Below are 25,424 nucleotides of genomic sequence, written 5' to 3'. Positions count from 1 at the left end.
CTGGTTGCATCACTGCCTGGTACGGCAACCCCTCTTTTACGCTACTGCTACTCTCTGTTCATCATATATGCATAGTCACATTAACCATATCTACATGTACATACTACCTCAATCAGCCTGACTAACCGGTGTCTGTATGTAGCGTCGCTACTTTTATAGCCTCGCTACTGTATATAGCCTGTTTTTTTTACTGTTGTTTTATTTATTTACCTACCTATTGTTCACCTAATACCTTTTTTGCACTATTGGTTAGAGCCTGTAAGTAAGCATTTCACTGTAAAGTCTACACCTGTTGTATTCGGCGCACGTGACAAATAAACTTTGATTTGATTTGATTTGACCAGACTGCCCTTGACCAGCACAAAAACATCCTGTGGCGTACAGCATTAGCATCAAATAGCTCCCGCGATATGCAACTTTTCAGGGAAGTTAGGAACCAATATGCACAGTCAGTTAGGAAAGCAAAGGCTGGCTTTTTCAAACAGAAATTTGCATCCTGCAGCACAAACTCCAAAAAGCTCTGGGACACTGTAAAGTCCATGGAGAATAAGAGCACCTTCTCCCAGCTGCCCACTGCACTGAGGTTAGGAAACACTGTCACCACCGATAAATCCACAATAATTGAGAATCTCAATAAGCATTTTTCAACGGCTGGCCATGTTTTCCACCTGGCCCCACCTACCCTGGTCAACACCCCTGCACCCCCCACAGCAACTTGCCCAAGCCTCCCCCATTTCTCCTTCACCCAAATCCAGATAGCCAATGTTCTGAAAGAGCTGCAAAATCTGGACCCCTACAAATCAGCAGGGCTAGACAATCTGGACCCTCTCTTTCTAAAATTATCAGCCAAAATTATTGCAACCCCTATTACAAGCCTGTTCAACCTCTCTTTCATATCATCTGAGATCCCCAAAGATTGGAAAGCTGCCGCGGTTATCCCCCTCTTCAAAGGGGGAGGCACTCAAGACCCAAACTGCTACAGACCTATATCTATCCTACCCTGCCTTTCTAAGGTCTTCAAAAGCCAAGTTAACTTCTTTGGGATAGGGGGTAGGTATTTTGACGTCCGATGAAAAGAGTGCCCAAAGTAAACTGCCTGCTACTCAGGCCCAGAAGCTAGGATATGCATATAAATGGTTGATTTGGATAGGAAACACTGTACAGTTTATAAAACTGTTAAAATAATGTATGTGAGTATAACGGAACTGAAATGGCAGGCGAAACCCCGAGGACAAACCATCCCCCCCAAAATAAATTCATCCTACCACTGATTTCAATGGCTGGCACTTTTATAATAGGGTGAAATTGTGCCGGATTGCAGTTCCTGGGCCTTCCACTAGATGTCAACAGTCTTTAGAAAGAGTTTCAGGCTGGTTTTTGGATGAATGACCCAGAAATTGTAGTTTTTCTAGGTGGCTCCCATTTTGGCTGTAGTGTTTCCAAGCGCGTGAATGAGAGCGCGTTCTTTGGTATTTTTCTCCGCTAAAGACAATAACGATTCTCCGTCTTAAATTGTATTGTTTATTTGCGTATTAGGGTACCTAAGGTTTGATTATAAACATTGATTGACTTGTTTGGATAAGTTTATTGGTAACGTTTGGGATTAATTTTGTATGCATTTTGAAGGAGGGAAACCGAGTGGATTATTGACTGAAGCTCGCCAGCTAAACAGAATTTTTATGGATATAAAGAAGGACTTTATCGAACAAAATGACCATTTGTAATGTAACTGGGACCTTTTGGAGTGCCAACAGAAGAAGATCTTCAAAGGTAAGGCATATATTATATTGCTATTTCTGACTTCCATGTCGCAACTCCCTGGTTGAAAATTATTTGTTATGCATTTGTGTGCTGGGCGCTGTCCTCAGATAATCGCATGTTTTGCTTTGGCCGTAAAGCCTTTTTGAAATCTGACACCTTGGCTGGATTAACAAGAAGTTAAGCTTTATTTTGATGAATAACACATATATTTGAATAGAGTATTTTTGAATTTCGCGCTCTGCAATTTCACCGGATGTTGCCCAGGTGGGACGCTACTGTCCCATGTATCCGAAATTAACAAACAGATCACCGACCATTTTGAATCCCACCGTACCTTCTCCGCTATGCAATCTGGTTTCCGAGCTGGTCATGAGTGCACCTCAGCCACGCTCAAGGTCCTAAACGATATCATAACCGCCATCAATAAGAGACAATACTGTGTAGCTGTATTCATCGACCTGGCCAAGGCTTTTGACTCTGTCAATCACCACATTCTTATCGGCAGACTCAACAACCTTGGTTTCTCAAATGACTGCCTCGCCTGGTTCACCAACTACTTCTCAGAGAAAGTTCAGTGTGTCAAATTGGAAGGCCTGTTGTCCGGACCTCTGGCAGTCTCTATGGGGGTGCCACAGGGTTCAATTCTCGGGCCGACTCTTTTCTCTGTATACATCAATGATGTCGCTCTTGCTGCTGGTGATTCTCTGATCCACCTCTACGCAGACGACACCATTCTGTATACTTCTGGCCCTTCTTTGGACACTGTATTAACTAACTTCCAGACGAGCTTCAATGCCATACAACTCTCCTTCCGTGGCCCCCAACTGCTCTTAAATGCAAGTAAAACTAAATGCATGCTCTTCTACCGATCGCTGCCCGCACCTGTCCGCCTGTCCAGCATCACTACTCTGGACGGTTCCGACTTAGAATATGTGGACAACTACAAATACCTAGGTGTCTGGTTAGACTGTAAACTCTCCTTCCAGACTTACATTAAGCATCTCCAATCCAAAATTAAATCTAGAATCGGCTTCCTATTTCGCAACAAAGCATCCTTCATTCATGCTGCCAAACATACCCTCGTAAAACTGACTATCCTGCCGATCCTTGACTTCGGTGATGTCATTTACAAAATAGCCTCCAACACTCTACTCAGCAAAATGTATGCAGTCTATCACAGTGCCATCCGTTTTGTGACCAAAGCCCCGTATACTACCCACCACTGTGACCTGTATGCTCTCGTTGGCTGGCCTTCGCTTCACATTCATCACCAAACCCACTGGCTCCAGGTCATCTATAAGTCTTTGCTAGGTAAAGCCCCGCCTTATGTCAGCTCACTGGTCTCCATAGCAGCACCCACCCGTAGCACGCGCTCCAGCAGGTATATTTCACTGGTCACCCCCAAAGCCAATTCCTCCTTTGGCCGCCTCTCCTTCCAGTTCTCTGCTGCCAATGACTGGAACGAATTGCAAAAATCACTGAAGCTGGAGACACATATCTCCCTCACTAACTTTAAGCACCAGCTGTCAGAGCAGCTCACAGATCACTGCACCTGTACATAGCCCATCTGTAAATAGCCCATCCAACTTCCTCATCCCCATACTGTTATTTCTTTATTATTATTATTTTTTGCTCCTTTGCACCCCAGTATCTCTACTTGCACATTCATCTTTTGCACATCTATCACTCCAGTGTTAAATTGCTATATTGTAATTATTTCACCACTATGGACTATTTATTGCCTACCTCCCTTATTTTACCTCATTTGCACACACTGTATATATACTTTTTCTCTACTGTGTTATTGACTGTATGTTTGTTTATTGTATGTGTAACTCTGTGTTGTTGTTTGTGTCGCACTGCTTTGCTTTATCTTGGCCAGGTCACAGTTGTAATTGAGAACTTGTTCTCAACTAGCCTACCTGGTTAAATGAAGGGGAACTAAAATAAATAAATAAATAAATGATCTTCTTCAATGGGTTAGTGCTCCTATGGAGTTCGAATAGGTTAGTGCTCCTACTGAGTTTCAATAGGTTAGTGCTCCTACTGAGTTTCAATAGGTTAGTGCTCATATTGAGTTCCAATAGGTTAGTGCTCCAGTTGAGTACCAATAGTTTAGTGCTCCAGTTGAGTTTCAATTGGTTAGTGCTCCAGTTGAGTTTCAATTGGTTAGTGCTCCTATTGAGTTCCAACAGGTTAGAGCTCCTATTGAGTTTGAATAGTTTAGTGCTCTTATTGCGTTCCAATATGTTAGTGTTCCTATTGAGTTCCAATAGGTTAGTGCTCCTATTGAGAATGCACTGCCGGAGTCTGGTGCAGTGGTTAAGCTCCCGACTCAGGACCACACACACTGCCATGGTGGTTTGAGCCTCAGCTTGGCCGACTGTCTGTGCCCTTCCAACTTGTTCCTCCTCTTCCATTGTCTATCCTTCTGTTGTACTATCCAGTCTTTAAAAAATCTACAAAAGAACATCAGGAAGTTTGGAACACTTTTTAGAATGCACAGAGGCTACTTGTGGATTCTCCTCCGTCCCTCCTCCTCCGACCGAACAGCAGGCTACTCCCTAACATGGCTACTCCTCGGCCCTCACGCTCAGCCCTGTATCCCTGATAAGGCCTTGGTACAGGATAGCTCAAGAAATCTCTTATTTTTACACTGCACTCAGTTCCCTGAGCAACTCTAACAGATCCACGGCCGTGTTAGCATTGCATTGCACACACAGCACGTAAGCATACACACATACACATATACACACAAGCAAGCATGCACGTATACTCACACCCTGGCCTTGAACTGGCAACAAAACCAGGGACACTAGCTACCTCCTTATAGAATAATTACAAACACCACCACCCACCCTACTAGCCCATAGAGAACACAGCACTATGGTTTATCAACGCTTTATTATGTATTATTATGTATGCTGAAAGACTGCATTAGCAAGTAGGACAGTAATGATGGGACCTTGAATACCAAAATGTGTGTATATCATCTGCAAGGGAGAATATAAAATTGCTGTACTGTATATTTTGTTTGCCGATTTGCATAATAGCAGGAAGTAAATCAGTGGACAAAATGGCACACGTATTTGCTTTAAATTTTTCATGACCTCATGTTTATGTATACGGTTAGAGTAGTAAGGCATATAGGCTAAGACTGAACATACAGTACAGTATATAAATACCTGTGTGACTGTGACTGTCTGAGTCATAGGCCTCTTCTGCCCATGTGCAGGTCTTGCTACAGTAGTAGGGGAGAGAGAGGGAGAGGAAGAAAGAGAGGGGATGGAGAGGTTGGCGTGAGGGTAGAGGGGATGGGAAAGGGGGAGAAAGAGCAAGAGGTGGTAGAGGGAAAGAGGAGGGAGAGGAGGGAGAGATAGAGGGGGAGAGGTGGGGAAGAGGAGGGAGAGAGAGAAATAGCAGAGAGGGAGAGATGAGGGAGAGGATGGAGAGGAGGGAAAGAGAGAAAGAGGAGGGAGAGGGAGAGAGGAGGGAGAGGAGGGAGAGGAGGGAGGGTGGAAGTGGGAGAGGGGGAGAGGAGGGAGAGGAGGACGAGAGAGTAAGAGGAGGGAGAGGGGGAGAGGGGGAGAGGTGGGAGAGGACAAGAGGAGGGAGAGAGGGAGAGATGGGAGAGGGGAGAGGAGGGAGAGGAGCGAGAGAGAGCAAGAGGAGGGAGAGGAGGGAGAGAAGGGAGAGAAAGCAAGAGGAGGGAGAGGTGAGAAGAGGGAAAAGAGGGACAGAGAGCAAGAGGAGGGAGAGGGGGATAGAGGAGGGAGATGGGGAGAGGAAGAAGGAGAAGAGGATGAGAGGAGGTAGAAGAGTAGAAAAGGTAAGAGGGAAGAGTGGGAAAGGGAAGGAGAGGAGGGGAGGTACCAGCGTTAGTTTGTCTCAGTGCGTCACAGGTCCCCGGGCTTCATGGCAGACAAGCAGAGTGCACCGACATCAAAGCACACAAGAGTAGAAACGTGTCCTCTTATCAGACGCAGTCCCATTACCCAGCCCTGCATACATCTGAGCAGGGGGCACTCACTGCACCGCTACACCGTAGCCCCAGCAGCCCTTGTCCCCATACACCCTTTTCCCCAGCCCCACGACACCACGCTGACAGCTAATTTAATTAGATGAGATAAACGACAGCAGAGGCTTCTGAGGTAAACTTGAAACTATGATTTCCTGGTGGTAATAGGAGAAAATGTGTTAGTCTGCTGGAGAACATTGTGTGTGTGTGTGTGTGTGTGTGTGTGTGTGTGTGTGTGTGTGTGTGTGTGTGTGTGTGTGTGTGTGTGTGTGTGTGTGTGTGTGTGTGTGTGTGTGTGTGTGTGTGTGTGTGTGTGTGTGAGTCCGTGAGTCTGTGTGTGCCTGCGTGTGGGTGGGAAAATTGATTTGCATGGATGGACCTGGGTAAATGAAAAGGCCAAGGGCAAATATAGAGACGCAATAGAGTCAAAGAGGAAATCTGGAGAATGACATTTAGGTCGGACTGGATGACGTCCTCGACACAATCAATCTGGATCCACTCTCTGAATGCCTCGTTCAGACTACAGATTGTCTTTGACGATGTGAGGAGAAGTGTTAGCACTGTGAAAGATAGGACTGCTATGGAAGTGAAAGTGTTCAAGTTTCCTATTTTCTCTATTCAAAAGGCCAAAAACACTGCCTGAATTAACAGACTGATATTTAAAACACAGATGTAAACCTGGGACGGACAGAATGTGATAAATATTCATGATGTAGTTTGAAAATCGTTTTGTCTTCTTGTTGTTCTTCTTCCAAATTTTGAAATAAATGAATGTACAAATGGGAGAGTGATGAACTCAGAATCTCATTGTCTATACTATTGAAAGCCTGAAAGAGGTTCTGTAAAGAACTCTCCAACCATTCTAATATAAAATATAGTTTGTCTGACAGTCTACTTAGTGTAGAATGGCTGTTAGGCCAACAAAACCATGCAAGCAAACGTCACACTATTTTAGTTCTTTTTTTGTGTAATATCTCAGATTTGATTATGTAAGACCAAGGGGAGTGAAGGTAGGGGGGTGCTGGAAGAGTGGACAGCTGTATTACTAGAGGCTGTTAGTTACCTGCTGTTTCTACCTCAGGTTGTTGTGGCTGTAGGCGTTGTTATGTACACAACGTCCTAACTCATACTATCCACATAGTAGCTGCAGCAAGCCTCTCAGCAGGAGAAGAATACTGTAGTGGGAAAGGAGAGAGAGAGAGAGAGAGAGAGAGAGAGAGAGAGAGAGAGAGAGAGAGAGAGAGAGAGAGAGAGAGAGAGAGAATGGGCTCCTGAGTTCTCCTGAAAAAATATAGAATTAGAGAAAGGATAAATGTAGATAAACATGAATTTTAAAACCTTGATTTTGGACAAAATTACCTGAATGGACTATTACTACCAAGGACTATCAAGAAAAAAACTTCTAACAAACCAAAACCTGCAAAAGAAACACAGCCGAGCCTGGAAATACCATCCAACACAAAACTGAGTGAGTAATGTTCAGTCCAAACCTACTTCTGAAGGCTAAAAGTAAAAGACAATAATCTCTAGGGAATTTTGTTATAAAAAGCTTAAGAAATAATGCTACTAAGCTAGGTGGGAACTGACCTGATCAGTTAGCACTGAAGTGTGAAGTGAGAGGTGGGAAAACTCTTGAGCCTAACAATGGCAGGAGAGTTCCAAGAGCTGGCTGCTCTTCAGACTGAGGTGAGAGAACTTAAAGAGTCACACATGGCACTGAATGAAGAGGTGAGAAAGCTGAGGTGTGACAGAGAAGCCAGCAGAACAGCCCACCTCAGACACAGACCTCAACCACAATGGGACAGACAACACAGGACCCACCAGCCCAACAGACGCTACTCCCTCCTTACAGCCCGCTCTCCACCCTGCGACCACAAAAATACTTTCACCCTGCCACCATACAGCCGGTGAATGCAAGCATTTCGCAAGACTGTGCCTCAAAACCTCATGTCTACCTGGCCCACCACTCCTCCCTAGACTTGAACAGCCTTTACGTCCAGGTCCACCTGTACAAGGCAGCAATCCCAACTTTTGTCAGGACCCTGAAGGACGTCACCCACAACAGTAACCCCAGCACCTCACACAGGAGCAACAGAGCAACGGACACCCGGCCCAGACCAGCGAGACACCCTCCCAGACCTGCAAGATCACCGCCTGAAGGACCTACACAGAGAGAACCCACGCCAAGAGGACCTACACCCAGACCACATCATTACCAGCCACACCCCAACCAGCTAAGGCTGTGAACAGAGCAACAGGCCCAACCCCCACTATTACACCCATCCTGCGACCTACAGTAAGAGGTATGTATCAGATGCTCAACATGCTCTGCTCACACCTACTGTGATGGTCAAGGCCTAAACCACACAAAAACAATACTAAACACTAAGGAACACAAAGCTTTTACTCTCTCATCCTGGAATATACAAGGTCTGAGGTCACCTACCTTTGGCCTAAAGAGCAGGAACCCAGACTTTATCAAAGAAATTAGAAATACAGAGGAAGGAGATGGGACTCACTGATTGCCTTCTGGGTTACAGAGAGCTGCTAGTCCCATCCACCAAACTACCAGGTTTGAAACAGGGAAGAGACTCAGGAGGTATGCTAATTTGTCAAAACAGAAACATTTTACATCTGGCTAGAAATTAATAAGGAAATTATCTCAACAGAGAAAAATGTCCTCATGTGTGCTACCTATATCCTCCCAATAGAATCCCCATACTTTAACGCTGACAGCTTCTCAATCCTAGAGAGGGAGATCAACAATTTCCAGGCCCATGGACACGTACTAGTCTGTGGAGACCTACATGCCAGAACTGGACAAGAAAATTGATGTAATCATTTTATCACTTGCCACTTTATATTATTTATATTAGATAATGTTTACATAACCTACATTATTCATCTCATATGTATATACTGTACGCCATACCATCTACTGCATCTTGCCATCTTGATGTAATTAGATGTATCACTAGCCACTTTAAACAATGCCACTTTATATAATGTTTTCATAACCTACATTACTCATCTCATATGTATATACTTTACTCTATACATCTACTGCTTCTTGCCATCCTGATGTAATGTATCACTAGCCACCTTAAACAATGCTGCTTTATATGTTTTCATACCCTACAATACTCATCTCATATGTATATACTGTACTCCATACCATCTATTACATCTTGCCTATGCCGTTCGGGCCATCACTCATTTATATATTTTTATGTACATATTCGTATTCATTCCTTTACACTTGTGTGTACAAGGTGGTTGTTGTGGAATTGGTAGATTACTTGTTAGATATTACTGTATGGTCGGAACTAGAAGCACAAGCATTTCGCTACACTTGCATCAACACCTGCTAACCATGTGTATGTGACAAATAAATTTGATTTGATTTGAACCTGACACCCTCAGCACCACAGGGGGACAAACACCTACCTGGAGGTGACAGCATTCCCTCCTCCATATGCCCCCCTAGACACAACTACGACAACATTACCAACAAAAACGTGTCACAACTCCTGCAGCTCTGTCAGACACTGGGTATATGTACATAGTCAATGGTAGGCTTTGAGGGGACTCCTATGGTAGGTACATATTTAGCCCATCTCTTGGCAGTAGTACTGTAGACTACTTTATCACTGACTTCAACCCAGAGTCTCTTAGAGCGTTCACAGTCAGTCCACTGACACTCCTATCAGATCACAGCAAATTCACACTCTACTTGAACAGAGCTTTGCTCAATCATGAAGCATCAAAGCCAAATAATATTAAATTAATTATATTAATGGAAGGAGAGTAGTGGAAATCTACCAAAAAACAATTAGGCAATAACAAATTCAAACCCTTCTAGACAATTTCCGGGACAAAATATTACACTGTAACAGTGAAGGCGTAGACTTGGTAGTAGAAAACCTAAACAGTATATTTGACCTTTCAGCTTCTCTATCAAATAAAAAAATGTCAAGCAGACAACCTACTGTAAGAAAATTAACAACATTGACAAAAGGTTTAATGAAGAATGCAAACACCTAAGAAAGAAATTGAGAAACCTATCCAACCAAAAACATAGAGACCCAGAAAACCATACCCTTGTACACAAACATTTATTTAACTAGTTAAGAACAAATTCTTATTTACAATGACGGCCTACCCCGGCCAAATCCTGACAACGCTGTGACAAATTGTGCGCCGCCCTATGGGACTCCCAATCACAGCCAACCAGGGACTGTAGTGACACCTCTTGTACTGAGAGGCAGTGCCTTAGACCACTGTGCCACTCGGAAGCTCCAAGTGTGCTGTTAAAATTGGCAAAAAACAGACACATTTCTTTCCACAGGGCCGTGGAGTGAAAAGGGGATGCAGCTTAAGCCCCACCCTCTTCAACATATACTCTACCGGTCAAAAGTTTTAGAAAACCTACTCATTCAAGGTTTTTTCTTTATTTTTACTATTTTCTACAAAAACACAAAAAGCATCTTTCTCTAAATTTTTCTGCACACAAATGTTTACATCCCTGTTAGCAAGCATTTTCTCCTTTGTCAAGATAATCCATCCACCTGACAGGTGTGGCATATCAAGAAGCTGATTAAACAGCTTGTAGAAGTGTTCTAGTGAAGACATCCAAAAAGGTTACAAATCAAAATATATTTTATATTTGAGATTCTTCAAATAGCCAACCTTATTGCTATTTGTGTTATTCCATATGTGTTTTTTTCATAGTTTTGATGTCTTCACTATTATTCTACAATGTAGAAAATAGTAAAAATAAAGAACTTCCACAAAGGTGTGAACGATCTGATAGACAAGGCAAGAAAGGCCTTCCATGCTATCAAAAGGAACATAAAATCCAACATACCAATTAGGATCTGGCAAAAAAATACTTGAATAATTTATAGAATCCATTGCCCTTTATGGTTGTGAGGTCTGGGGTCCGCTCACCAACCAATAATTCACAAAATGGGAAAACCAAATTGAGACTCTGCATGCAGAATTCTGCACAAACATCCTCCGTGTACAACGTAAAACACCAAATAATGCATGCAGAGCAGAATTGGGCTGATACCCGCTAATTATCAAAATCCAGAAATGAGCTGTTAAATTCTACATCCACCTAAAAGGAAGCAATTCCCAAACCTTCCATAACAAAGCCATCACCTACAGAGAGATAAGCCTGGAGAAGAGCCCCCTAAGCAAGCTGGTCCTGGGGCTTTGTTCACAAACACAAACAGACCCCACAGAGCTCCAGGACACCAACACAATTAGACCCAACCAAATGATGAGAAAACAAAAAGATAATTACTTGACACATTGGAAAGTATTTACAAAAAACAGTGCAAACTTGAATGCTATTTGGCCCTAAACAGGGAGTACACACACCTGACCGCTGTGACTGACCCAAAATTAAGGAAATCTTTGACTATGTTCAGACTCATTGAGCATAGCCTTGCTATTGAGAAAGGCTGCCAAAGGCAGACCTGGCTGTCAAGAGAAGACAGGCTATGCCCACAAAATGAGGTGGAAACTGAGCTGCACTTCCTAACCTCCTGCCAAATGTTTGACCATATTGGAGACACATATTCCCCTCAGATTACAGAGACCCACAAAGAATTTGAAAACAAATCCAATTTTGATAAACTCCCATATCTATTGGGTGAAATACCACGGTGTGCAATCACAGCAGTAAGATTTGTGACCTGTTGCCACAAGAAAAGGGCAATCAGTGAAGAACAAACATCACTGTAAATACAACCTATATTTATGTTTATTTTCCATTTTGTACTTTAACTATTTGCACATCATGACAACACTGTATATATACATAATGACTTTTGAAATGTCTTTATTCATTTGGAACTTTTTTAAGTGTAATGTTTACTGTTCATTTTTTATTGTTTGTTACACTTATGTTTATTATCTATTTCACTGCTTTGGCAATGTAAACATACCTTTCCCATGCCAATAAGACCTTGAATTGAATTGAAATTGAGAGAGAGAGGGCGAGGGCGAGGGAGACAGAAAGGGGGGTAATGAGACTGGTTTACAGCCTAGTATCAGAATTCTCTTTCAAAACGGAATTTCTCCCTGAGAAAATAAATAGGGATAAACCAAAAGCACCATATAGAAACCAGTCTGACACCTGTTCAATAAAATGACACGGAGCAGCTTTACTGAGCAAAAGATAACTGAATCTATAAAGGGAAAACATCAAAGCATCACCTGTAACCCAAGGCCATATATTTACATACAAAAGGCCTATATACGTGTATAGCATAAGATTGCAATGGTAATATGCTGGTAAGAGGCAGTTGGGAACCCATTAATTACCTTTTACTGCAGTGGGCTACCGTAAGTCAGGGTCACGCAGAGTGTTTCTTGGTAGACTTAAACAAATCTACTTTGAAACAAAAGTATACACCTCACACACATGGTTATGGGATCAACAAAAAGAAGACTCCTCTACCATGTCAGATATAGAGGTGAAAAGTATTACATTTTGCGTCCCAATATTACTCTTTATATACATCACAGAAGACTGAAATATAACAAAACCATTTGACATAGAAACATCGTATTTTCTGCTTTTTTAAATTATGTGATGTTTAATAATTATAAAATTATGAAAAATATTAATAACATTCCACCCATGAGGCCACTAGGTCATTTGACTACAAGAAAGGGCTACTAATGACAGCACTCTATCAAAACAATATTTTCAGTAGCATCTACACATCGTTAGAGTATAACAGAGGCTTAACACACCCACACAAACAATGGCATAGACAGAGAACACCAACACAGACAAGCATCACACTTAGAAACACACACGTGCACTCACACACACGCGCTCACACACAGGCACACACACACACACACACACACACACACACACATCATCCAGCACAAACAGATAACAGTCCCACAGCGTGTTTTCTTGAGAAGAGAGAAGACTCAGAGGCTTTTACCTACCTTTATACTATCACACATAACCTATGCTCTGAGTTTTACCTTCAATATAACATGAATCTACATTAGCAGCAAGTTAGCCACCATAATGTGTCCCATTAATCTTACAGGGTAATTCTGAAATGACACTGGGAATGCCTCCTTTAAAATTAGTAGAGTAGGAAAGGAGGAGAGGAGGGACGGAGGAGAAAAGGAGAAAAGGAGAAAGATGTGTGGAGGAGAGGAAAAAGGAGCAGAGGAGGAGTGGAGGGAGGTGTGTGGAGGAGAGGAGGGAGGTATGTGGAGGAGAGGAGAAGAGGAGGAGAGGAGAGGAGGAGAGGAGGAAAGGAGGAAATTGGGAGAGGAGGGGGATGTGTGAAGGAGAGGAGGAGAGGAGGAGAGGAGGAGAGGGGAGAGGATGGAGGTGTGTGGGGGAGAGGCGGGAGATGTGTGAAGGAGAGGAGGGAGGTGTGTGGGGGAGAGGAGGAGAAGAAGTAGGTGTGTGTGGAGGAGAGGATAAAGGAGGGAGGTGTGTGAAGGAGAGGAGGAGAGGAGGAGGGAGGTGTGAGGGAGAGAGGAGGAGAAGAGGGAGATATGTGTGGAGGAGAGGAGGAGAGGATGAAAGGAGGGAGGTGTGTGAAGGAGAGGAGGTGGGTGGTGTGTGGGAGAGAGGAGGCAAAGAGTTAGATGTGTTTGGAGGAGAGGAGGAGAGGATGAAAGGAGGGAGGTGTGAGGGATAACCTGAAGAAATCTCAAATGTACACACAGGCATGCACACACACACACACCACTGGCATAGCGGAAAGTGTGGGGGCCCACAAGGACCCATGTGGGCCCATGTGCACATCATCTCACACCTATGTTTAAATTGTGTAACTTTTTTATATATTTATTGAATTTTTCCACGTAGCAAGCGAAGTGGTTGTGTTGTCCAATCTATATGGGTAGTAGGTGACTCAGACAGACTATATAGTTTTCAGGTATCCAATTAGCCTATTGCTCAGCAGCGCTGGGGGCAAGACCCCTCGGCCTCCCCAGCCAACCAAAATTGGTTCTGTGCAGGTTCCCAGAACATTTACTAGTGTGGAGTATTCTACAATGTTTCTTTTAGGTTGCAAAAAACATTCACCTGAACGTTCCCAGAACACATTTAATCGGTTCTTTAAAGGTTCCCAGAATGTTTCAGTAGGCTGTGGGAACAGTCTGGTGGGAACATTGTGGGGACATCACAAAAGATATACTCCCAAAACACAGAAACTGTCCAGATGTGCAGATGATTCTACAATGTTTCTTTTAGGGCGCAAAAAATACCCACCTGGTGTTATAAGAACATTCCCAGAACACATTTTGTCTGTTCTTTAATGTTTCATTAGGTTGTGGGAACAGTCTGGCGGGAACATTTTGGGGACATGACAAGACCAAGTGGTGCATAAAAACATAGCATAAAAAGCTTTATCTGATCAAGCTCGTGCCAAATTACCAAAGATAACCACAAAGACAAAGCTATCACCTTGTCCTCGACTGACAAAACACCATGGATGGCAGGTGGAAGCTAGTAGGCCTACATATGCAGCAGCTAGCCCTAACAGCGTTCCAGTCCCGACAGAGATCTCACTGCCCGGGCCCGGCAATGACAGTGGCCTTGCTCCTCCTCTTCTTCCTCCCCTCGAGAATAGTGACAGTTCCTCTTGTGTGAGTTGCAGCCCTCCTTCTCTTAATCCTCCTCTCCGAGAAAACCAGGCTGATGACTGCCAGAGACCCAGCGGCGCTAATAAGCGCAAACCCTTTTCTGTGAACAGTGGAAAGCCCAACTAGCTCTCACAGTCTCACGTCAAAATTAGATGTTCATCCATGTTTCTCAAACGTCAAATTCCGAAGTTATTCCAAAAATCACATTTCCAAGTGTTTAAACTGACAGTAGAGGTGCGAGAGTAAAATCACTGAGGAAGCCAAGCCCCCCACCAAAAAGACATACTACAACCTATGCGTTGTGATAATTGCATTGTCAAACACACCTTTGTTTTATCACAAAACCGGCTAGCAACCTCTGTGCAGTTAAGTCCACAAAACATATTGCATGTACAGTAACAGACAGTTACTTGACCTACAGCTTGGTCCAGCAAGTTAACCTGTTAGGGCTAGGGGGCAGTATTGACACGGCTGGATAAAAAACGTACCCGATTTAATCTGGTTACTACTCCTGCCCAGTAACTAGAATATGCATATAATTATTGGCTTTGGATAGAAAACACCCTAAAGTTTCTAAAACTGTTTGAATGGTGTCTGTGAGTATAACAGAACTCAAATGGCAGGCCAAAACCTGAGAAGATTCCATGCAGGAAGTGGCCTGTCTGACAAGGTGTGTTTTATCTTGGCTCTTTTTATTGAAAACTGAGGATCTCTGCAATAACGTGACACTTCCTACGGCTCCCATAGGCTCTCAGAGCCCGGGAAAAAGCTGAAGGATATCGAGGCAGGCTCTGGCTGAAACACTTTATCGCGTTTGGCAAGTGGCCGATAAGAGTACTGTGGGCTTAGGCGCGTGCCCGAGTCGACCGAATGCTTTATTTTTTTTCGTCTGTTTACCTAAATGCAGATTCCCGGTCGGAATTGTATCGCTTTTTTACGAGAAAAATGGCATAAAAATGGATTTTAAACAGCGGTTGACATGCATCGAAGTACGGTAATGGAATATTTAGAATTATTTTGTCACGAATTGCGCCATGCTCGTAACCCTTATTTACCCTTTCGGATAGTGTCTTGAACGCACGAACAAAACGCCGCTATTTGGATATAACGATGGATTATTTTGAACCAAACCAACATTTGTTATTGAAGTAGAAGTCCTGGGAGTGCATTCTGACGAAGACAGCAAAGGTAATAACATTTTTCTTAAAGAAAATCTGACTTTGGTGAGTGCTAAACTTGCTGGGTGTCTAAATAGCTAGCCCTGTGATGCCGGGCTATCTACTGAGAATATTGCAAAATGTGCTTTCACCGAAAAGCTATTTTAAAATCGGACATATCGAGTGTATAGAGGAGTTCTGTATCTATAATTCTTTAAATAATTGTTATGCTTTTTGTGAACGTTTATCGTGAGTAATTTAGTAAATTCACCGGCAGTGTTCGGTGGGAATGCTAGTCACATGCTAGTCACATGCTAATGTAAAAAGCTGGTTTTTGATATAAATATGAACTTGATTGAACAAAACATGCATGTATTGTATAACATAATGTCCTAGGGTTGTCATCTGATGAAGATCATCAAAGGTTAGTGCTACATTTAGCTGTGGTTTGGGTTTATGTGACATTATATGCTAGCTTGAAAAATGGGTGTCTGATTATTTCTGGCTGAGTACTCTGCTGACATAATCTAATGTTTTGCTTTCGTTGTAAAGCCTTTTTGAAATCGGACAGTGTGGTTAGATTAACGAGAGTCTTGTCTTTAAAATGGTGTAAAATAGTCATATGTTTGAAAAATTGAAGTTTTAGCATTTTTGAGGAATTTGAATAATGCGCCACGGGTTTACACTGGCTGTTACGTAGGTGGGACGATTTGGTAACACCTAGCCCAGAGAGGTTAATGCTTTCGACATTTTCGGGCCACTAAACAACTATGGATTTAGAACCGCAGACTTTAACATTATCAAATATCATCAAAGCTAAATATGATGTGGTTGTCCATGGTTCTGATTTCTGTGTGTGCGTGTGTATGCGTGCGGGTGTGGTCATGCAATTAGAAAACATGTTGACTCACCCAACTTGTAGAGAAACGCCAATGCAGTCCTCTTCTCTTTCATGTTGACGAAATGGTCTATCACTCTGTCATACAGTACACATTTTTATTTTTTGTTGTCCTTGGCTACATGGCTAAAATGCTTGCTCGCTAGCCTAACTTCTGTTCATGGGCAACGTTAGCTAGTTAACATAAGCCTTCTACATCGAGCTACATATTGAACTTCCATCCTCTCAGGCCAGGGGCACAACAATGGATGGATTAATGGATGGAACAGAATCGCCATTATAATAATTGGCCAGTGTGAAGAATTAAGTATAACCACAAGTCCAAATCCCAATCTCCATCCATGGCTAATTTAGGAAATGGACAAATAGCTAGCCACCGGAGGACAACACAACAAGATGCAACAATTCAAGTTTTTCTGTCAATGACGTATGCTCTCAATGGGATTTGATAGGAGTGTTGCCAAATCCAAGCTGGCTTCTCTTGACACGCTTTTTTGGTGTGCCAGGACCATTCACAGCTGAGCTAGCTCAGCGCACATTTTGTAAGCTTTTTTTGTCAAGGGAGGCCAAATGTTCGATGGCTTCCCTTGCCTTCAATGCTATGGGCGGCAACAATGTCATACTAATATTTATTTCATCTTTACTTAACTAAGCAAGTCAGTTAAGAACAAAATCTTATTTACAATGACAGCCTATCCCGGCCAAACCCTCCACTAATCTGGACAATGCTGGGACAACTGTGCGCCGCCCTATGCAGTTTTACGCAGTATAAACTTTCTATCCAAGCTGCGAGAAAGCGTGAGGATGGTTAAGGTACAGGACAGTTGTACAGTTGAAGTCGGAAGTTTACATACACTTAGGTTGGAGTCAATGAAACTCGTTTTTCAACCACTCCACAAATTTCTTGATAACAAACTATAGTTTTGGCAAGTCGGTTAGGACACCTACTTTGTGCACGACACAAGTCATTTTTCCAACAATGGTTTACAGACAGATTATTTCACTTATATTTCACTGTATCACAATTCCAGTGGGTCAGAAGTTTACATGCACTAAGTTGACTGTGCCTTTAAACAGCTTGGAAAATTCCAGAAAATTATGTCATGGCTTTAGAAGCTTCCGATAGGATAGTTGATACCATTTGAGTCAATTGGAGGTGTACCTGTGGATGTATTTCAAGGCCTACCTTCAAACTCAGTGTCTCTTTGCTTGACATTTTTAATTAAGTTAAATTGTAGACCACCACAAGTCTGATTCATCCTTGGGAGCAATTTACAAACGCCTGATGGTACCACATTCATCTGTACAAACAATAGTACGCAAGTATAAACACTATGAGACCATGCAGCTGTCATAACGCTCAGGGAGGAGACGCATTCAGTCTCCTAGAGATGAACATACTTTGGTGCGAAAAGTGCAAATCAATCCCAGAACAACAGCACAGGTCCTTGTGAAGATGCTGGAGGAAACAGGTATAAAACTATCTATATCCACAGTAAAACGAGTCCTATGTCGACATAACCTGAAAGGCCGCTCAGCAAGGAAGAAGCCACTGCTCCAAAACCACCATAAAAAAGCCAGACAACGGTTTGCAACTGCACATGGGGACAAAGATCATACTTTTTGGAGAAATGTCCTCTGGTCTGATGAAACAAAAATGGAACTGTTTGGCCATAATGACCATTGTTATGTTTGGAGAAAAAAGGGGGAAGCTTGCAAGCCGAAGAACACCATTCCAACCATGAAGCACGGGGGTGGCAGCATCATGTTGTGGGGGTGCTTTGCTGCAGGAGCGACTGGTGCACTTCACAAAATAGATGGCATCATGAGGCAGGAAAATTATGTGGATATGTTGAAGCAACATCTCAAGACATCAGTCAGTCAGGAAGTTAAAGCTTGGTCACAAATGGGTCTTCCAAATGAACTTCACTAAGTCGTGGCAAAATGGCTTAAGGACAACAAAGTCAAGGTTTTGGAGTGGCCATCACAAAGCCCTGACCTCAATCCTATAGAAAATTTGTGGGCAGAACAGAAAAAGTGTGTGCAAGCATGGAGGCCTACAAACCTGACTCAGTTACACCAGCTCTGTCTGAAGGAATGGGCCAAAATTCACCCAACTTATTATGGGAAGCTTGTGGAAGTCTCCCGAAAACGTTTGCCCCAAGTTAAACAATTTAAAGGCAATGCTACCAAATACTAATTGAGTCTATGTTAACTTCTGACCCACTGGGAATGTGACGAAAGAAATAAAAGCGGAAATAAATCATTCTCCTAACTATTATTCTGACATTTCACATTCTTAAAATTAAGTGGTGATCCTAACTGACCTAAGACAAGGAATTCTTACTAGGATTTAATGTCAGGAATTGTGAAAAACTGAGTTTAATTGTATTTGGCTAAGGTGTATGAAAACTTCCGACTTCAACTGTATATATATTTTTTATCTATTGGTTGCTGATTGGTATGCTGTTGCATCAAAAATTGAAACAGCTGAGAGATCACCTCCCTATCCACATCGACGGGACAGCAGTGGAGAAGGTGAAAAGTTTGATGTTCCTCGCCGTACACATCACGGACAAACTGAAATGATCCACCCACACAGACAGTGTGGTGAAGAAGGTGCAATAGTGCCTCTTTAATCTCAGGAGGCTGAAGAAATTTGGCTTGTCACCTAAAACCCTCACAAACCTTTACAGATGAACAATTGAGAGCATCCTGTCGGGCTGTATCACCGCCTAGCACGGCAACTGCACCGCCCACAACCGCAAGGCTCTCCAGAGGGTAGTGCGTTCAGCACAACGCACCACCGGGGGCAAACTACCTGCCCTCCAGGACATCTACACCACCCGATGTCACAGGAAGGCCAAAAAGATCCCCAAAAAGCTACCATCCAGAAGGCAGGGTCAGTACAGGTGCATCAAAGCTGGGACCGAGAGACTGAAAAACAGCATCTATCTCAAGGCCATCAGACTGTTAAACAGCCATCACTAGCACAGAGAGGCTGCTGCCGACATACAGACTTGAAATCACTGGCCAATTTAATAAATGGATCACTAGTCACTTTAATCGTGCCACTTTAATAATGTTTACATGTCTTGCATTACTCATCTCATATGTATATACTGTATTTTATACCATCTACTGCATCTTGACTACTGTATGCCAAAGGTCATCGCTCATCCATATATTTATATGTATATATTCTTATTCCATCCCTTTCCTTAGATTTGTGTGTATTAGGTAGTTGTTGTGGAATTGTTAGGTTACTGTTAGATATTACTGCACTGACGGAGCTAGAAGCACAAGCATTTCACTACACTTGCAATAACATCTGCTAACCATGTATGTGCATGTGACCAATACAATTTGATTCGATTTGAAAACCAACTTTATAAGAGGTTTTAAAAATTGGTTCTATTTGACTCATCATTCCATGACGTACACTAAGGCATAAGGCATTGTTGACAAAATAGGTGGATGGAGTTCAATGCATGATTAATATAACTCACCAATACATTTCTTGGTAGTGCAAAGATATTGCTATCAGGTTGTAATTGTCACAGCTGGCCTGGCACATTGTTTGTTGCCTCCATTTGGGATGCACTGTTTCAGTTTCAATGGCTCAATATTTGGACAAAAACAAACAAATGTAACGAAGCCTGGGAATGTCAATACAATCAGACTAGCAAGGTCAATGATCACAAGTCAGTCATAAAGTTGCTAATTTTGCTAGCGTATTTATTTAAGTAGCAAGCTAAAAACAAGGAGCCTAACGTTAGCTAGATAGCTAGCTGCCAGGAGGATGTTAGGTCATTGGAGGAGTGGATGAGTGACAGACTTTTTACCCTCATATCGTTTTACGGTGGCTATACACGTCTAAAGATGCATGTGTCATTTGGTTAGCTAACAAGAACTTGCACGACCAGTTTCCAGTTAGCTAGCATATCTCAAATTTACTCTGGCTATCTAGCTAGCTACTCCGATTTCAGAGTACTCTCGTCTGAGTGTGCCAGAGCGCAGAATAACTGATTCATTTACAAATGAGCATAACCTGCTGAATATGACCAGTGTCAGTAAACATAGGCAAAAAAAAGTACTAGTAAAGTAATAGTTAATCAGGAACGCTCTAGATAACATGTAAACATAGATAACATGTAAATAAGATAGGGTCCTGTGTGGCTCAGTTGGTTGAGCGTGGTGTTTGCAACGCCATGGTTGGGGGTTCGATTCCCACGGGGGACCAGTATGGAAGAAAAAAAATTATGAAATGTATGCATTCACTACTGTAAGTCGCTCTGGATAAGAGCGTCTGCTAAATGACTAAAATGTAAAAACAGCCTAACCAACTCTGCTAAGGTGAGTAAAATGGTCAGATGATGTTTTCACATATACTCCACTTCAAAAGAACCGATCTCAGTGCAGAACAAGCCATTCAATCAGAATGTGTTATCTGACAGCTAGATATACCTACTTAAATTTTGGAAAGTAATAGATTGCATTTAAATAAAATATGAGACATAATAATTGTAATCAGAAGATATTATTAACATGTACACTACCGTTCAAAAGTTTGGTGTCACTTAGAAATGTCCTTGTTTTCCATGAAAACTTATATGAAATGAGTTACAAAATGAATAGGAAATATAGTCAAGATGTTGAAGGGGTTATAAATAATGAAATTTAATTGAAATAATAATTGTGTCCATCAAACGTTTGCTTTCGTCAAAGAATCCACCATTTGCAGCAGTTACAACCTTGCAGACCTTTGGCATTCTAGTTGTCAATTTGTTGAGGTAATCTGAAGAGATTTCACCCCATGCTTCCTGAAGCACCTCCCACAAGTTGGATTTGTTTGATGGGCAATTCTTACGTACCATACGGTCAAGCTGCTCCTACAACAGCTCAATAGGGTTGAGATCCGGTGACTGTGCTGGCCACTACATTATAGACAGAATACCAGCTGACTGCTTTTTCCCTAAATAGTTATTGCATAGTTTGGAGCTGTGCTTTGGGTCAATGTACTGTTGTAGGAGGAAATTGACTCCAATTAAGCGTCGTCCACAGGGTATGGAATGGCGTTGTAAAATGGATTGATAGCTTTCCTTCCTCAAAATCCTTTTTACCCTGTCCAAATCTCCCACTTTACCACCACCAAATCACCCCAGACCATCACATTGCCTCCACCATGCTTGACAGATGGCGTCAAGCACTTCTCCTGCATCTTTTCATTTTTTCTGCATCTCATGAATGTTCTTCTTTGTGATCCGAACAAATCAAACTTAGATTTGTCTGTCCATAACACTTTTTTTCAATCTTCCTCTGTCCAGTGTCTGTGTTCTTTTGCCCATCTTAATCTTTTATTTTTATTGGCCAGTCTGAGATTTGGCTTTTTCTATGCAACTCTGCATAGAAGGCCAGCATCCGGAGTGGCCTCTTTACTGTTGACGTTGAGACTGGTGTTTTGCGAGTACTATTTTTCACAGGTTTTTGCCTGCAATATGAGTTTTGTTATACTTACAGACACCATTCAAACTGTTTTAGAAAATTCAGAGTGTTTTCTATCCGAATGTGTTAATAATATGCATATCCTAGCTTCTGAGTTGGTGTAGGAGGCAGTTAAAAATGGGCACATATTTTTTTCAAAATGTCTCAATACTGCCCCCGAGCACCAACAGGTTAATGAAGCTGCCAGTTGAGGACTTGTGAGGCGTCTGTTTCTCAAACTAGACACTCCAATGTACTTGTCCTCTTGCTCAGTTGTGCACCGGGGCCTCCCACTCCTCTTTCTATTCTGGTTAGAGCCAGTTTGCGCTGTTCTGTGAAGGGAGTAGTACACAGCGCTGTACCAGATCTTCAGTTTCTTGGCAATTTCTCGCATGGAATAGCCTTCATTTCTCAGACAAGAATAGACTGTAATCGAACCCACAAATGCTGATGCTCCAGATACTCAACTAGTCTGAAAAAGGCCAGTTTTATTGTTTCTTTAATCAGAACAACAGTTTTCAGCTGTGCTAACATAATTGCAAAAGGGTTTTCTAATGATCAATTAGCCTTTTAAAATTATAAACTTGGATTAGCTAACACAACGTGCCATTGGATCACAGGAGTGATGGTTGCTGATAATGGGCCTCTGTACGCCTATGTAGATATTCCATGAAAAATCAGCCGTTTCCAGCTACAATAGTCATTTACAACATTAACCATGTCTACACTGTATTTCTGATCAATTTGATGTTATTTTAATGGACAACAAAAATTGATTTTCTTTCAAAAACAAGGACATTTCTAAGTGACCCCAAACTTTTGAATGGTAGTGTACATTTTATTGCAAGCAGAAATAATAGCAATAGAATAACTGCAGAATGAATAATGCTGTAATTGAAAACTGTACACCCAAGGTAGGCTACTGCCCCTTTAAGAGCTAGAATAGATTTTGTATGGTATTTTGTGATTCTCACCAAATTTGTTGGTGTTTTCTCACACTATTCAAACCCTGCAATCAATAAACAGCTTATGAAGCTCTCTTAGCCTATAGATCAGATCACATTGCAAACAAATAATCTGAACTAAAAACTCCACACATTTTGGAATGTCTGTGCGTCCTTGACAATCACTAGTCAATATCCAAAAGCAGCACAGATTTTTTTACCCGGACCTGCACATCATCATCTTTTCTCTTTTGTGCCACAAATGTGAGGGTTTAGGGCAAGGGAAATGTAGTTGCAGTAGTCTAGTGTGTGGTGTGGGAATAATGACTTTGGGTTCACATTGCCCTAAAAAAGGGAACTGGACCATGGAATTCAAGCGAACCGAACTGAGACCGAACTCAGACCACATCTGGAGATGGTCTCAGTTCAAATTGCTTCGGGGGCTCTTTTGAGGGGTCTGAGTTCCTTTGGAGTGTTCACACAGCACAAAAATTAAAGCAAACCGCACTGAGTTCGCAAAAATTGTCTGAAAGGGACCAAGTGTGAAAACACCCAGAGTAAGGTGTTCTCTCATTTGTGTCTGGAAGTAGCTAGCTAGCAAGCTAGCCAACTTTAGCCAGTTAGCTTGGGCGCTTGATTGGGACAAGCATACATCGGCAGGCAAGCTGCAGAAGGATGAGTAGGCTAAAATTCCCCATAATTTGTCAGTGCAATTTTAATGGCCAACTAGCTGAAAATGTTTGAGAGGGTTTATCTAATGTTCCTTTGTTAGATTTTAGCACATCTTGCTCTGGCTAGCATTAGTTGTTGATCTTGTTGTTGTTGATGTGCATAACTGAGGGAGAGATAGCCTACCTTTTCATGGTTGTTTGATCAATAGGACTGCAAAGTTCTCAGATGTAAGAGGACTCCCGTGGTATTCACAGAAATCCTTTCAAGTGTGTTTTGTGGCTTTTGGCAAATGCGTTATAATGATCTAAAGTTACGCTGTTGCAACTGCCTGTAAACACACAGTCCAGTTCAAAGTGATCGATGGCAGGCCTGTGTGGCAAATGGCTTGTTTGCATAAAGGCCTACTGTAGCTCTGATTGGCTATGGCGCAGCGATCTGAGTAGACTCTGGTCCTGGATGAGACAGATGTTTTTATTAGGTTTTATTAATTGTCCAAATGCATGTCCACTTTCCCACTCTATATTGCTATAGAATTATCACAAATGCCTTAGATGATGTAATTCCCAAACATTCTAAGAATTTATGAAAATGTGAAAATGACCATATCTAAGTGCTCACTTGTCAGATATTTTTTTAAGTGTCATATTCTTCCTGTTAGTGTATATGAACTGATTTTAATAATTTTTCATGTTGCTGTCAGTTCCACTTTACATGGTTTATTTGACCGTCAACACAGCAGCAGCAGTTTCCCCCAACAAACGTAGCCTACGGTAGTCTGGTCTCCGCAGCCCATTTGATGCAGCAAAGTTAGAAAGCCCTAGAAACCAGTGTATGAAGACTCCTGAAGCCACCATGACAATGCTCCTCAAATAACTTTTTGCAGCTTTTTGCAGGTAACTTTTTGCAGGTACTTGTATGTGTCTGTGTGAGTGTGTGTGTTTTCGCATACAAAGAGAAGAGAGTAATAAGGTATGTACACACATTCATAAACACACACACACACAAGTACCCCCACACAAACACTCATTCACCCCCCCTCCACACACACACACACACACACACACACACACACACACACACACACACACACACACACACACACACACACACACACACACACACACACACACACACACACACGGACACAGACAGACAAAGGTACACAGACACACACACACACACACACCACCTATCCAGTTCCATTACTGACTGTACATCTTTGAAACTGTGTGTTCCTAGATAAACGTCACCTCAACAAAGAAAAGAGAGAGACATTCCACATCATTCAACAGACAGTTACATTTCTTGTGTTCACAGAGGATGTCAACGATTGAACGTTTGAGGTGTTTTTAAGACTGTGGTGTTTTCCCAGGCTGCTTAACAGCTCCAGTACAGAGAGACTTGAGTCTAAACTTAAACCAAAACACATGATACCAAACACACCACAATAGACAGTAGAGAAACCATGCTTGAGTGTACAATAACTTAAACCGAAACACATGGCAGAGGAATCAAGAGGCACAGCCAACGGGGCAGAGTAGACAGACACAAAGATAGAGGTGGGAAAATGGCTGTGATGGGGGAAGCGTGGGTGGTGTTGGGGGTTATCAAATTCCACATGGACCCTCAGGGATGGGGTAGCAGGAAGACACCGCATTGGATTCCTTTTACACCCACCCTCCAAAACAATTATGAGGAAAATACAACAGATACTCTGATAGCATAGCTGCATGACTCTAAGCAATACATTTAAACTATGCCAGAAGCTTTACGAGAGTGAAAACATTGTCAGCACAGCTCAGTGGTCAACTTAATTTATGTGGACGACAGAGACAAAGAAAGCCACC

The sequence above is a fragment of the Salmo salar genome, chromosome ssa14 (genome assembly GCF_905237065.1).
Source record: "Salmo salar chromosome ssa14, Ssal_v3.1, whole genome shotgun sequence".
NCBI classification, from domain to species: Eukaryota; Metazoa; Chordata; class Actinopteri; order Salmoniformes; family Salmonidae; genus Salmo; species Salmo salar.
The sequence above is the reverse complement of the archived record's forward strand: the minus strand, read 5'-3'. Positions refer to the sequence as shown.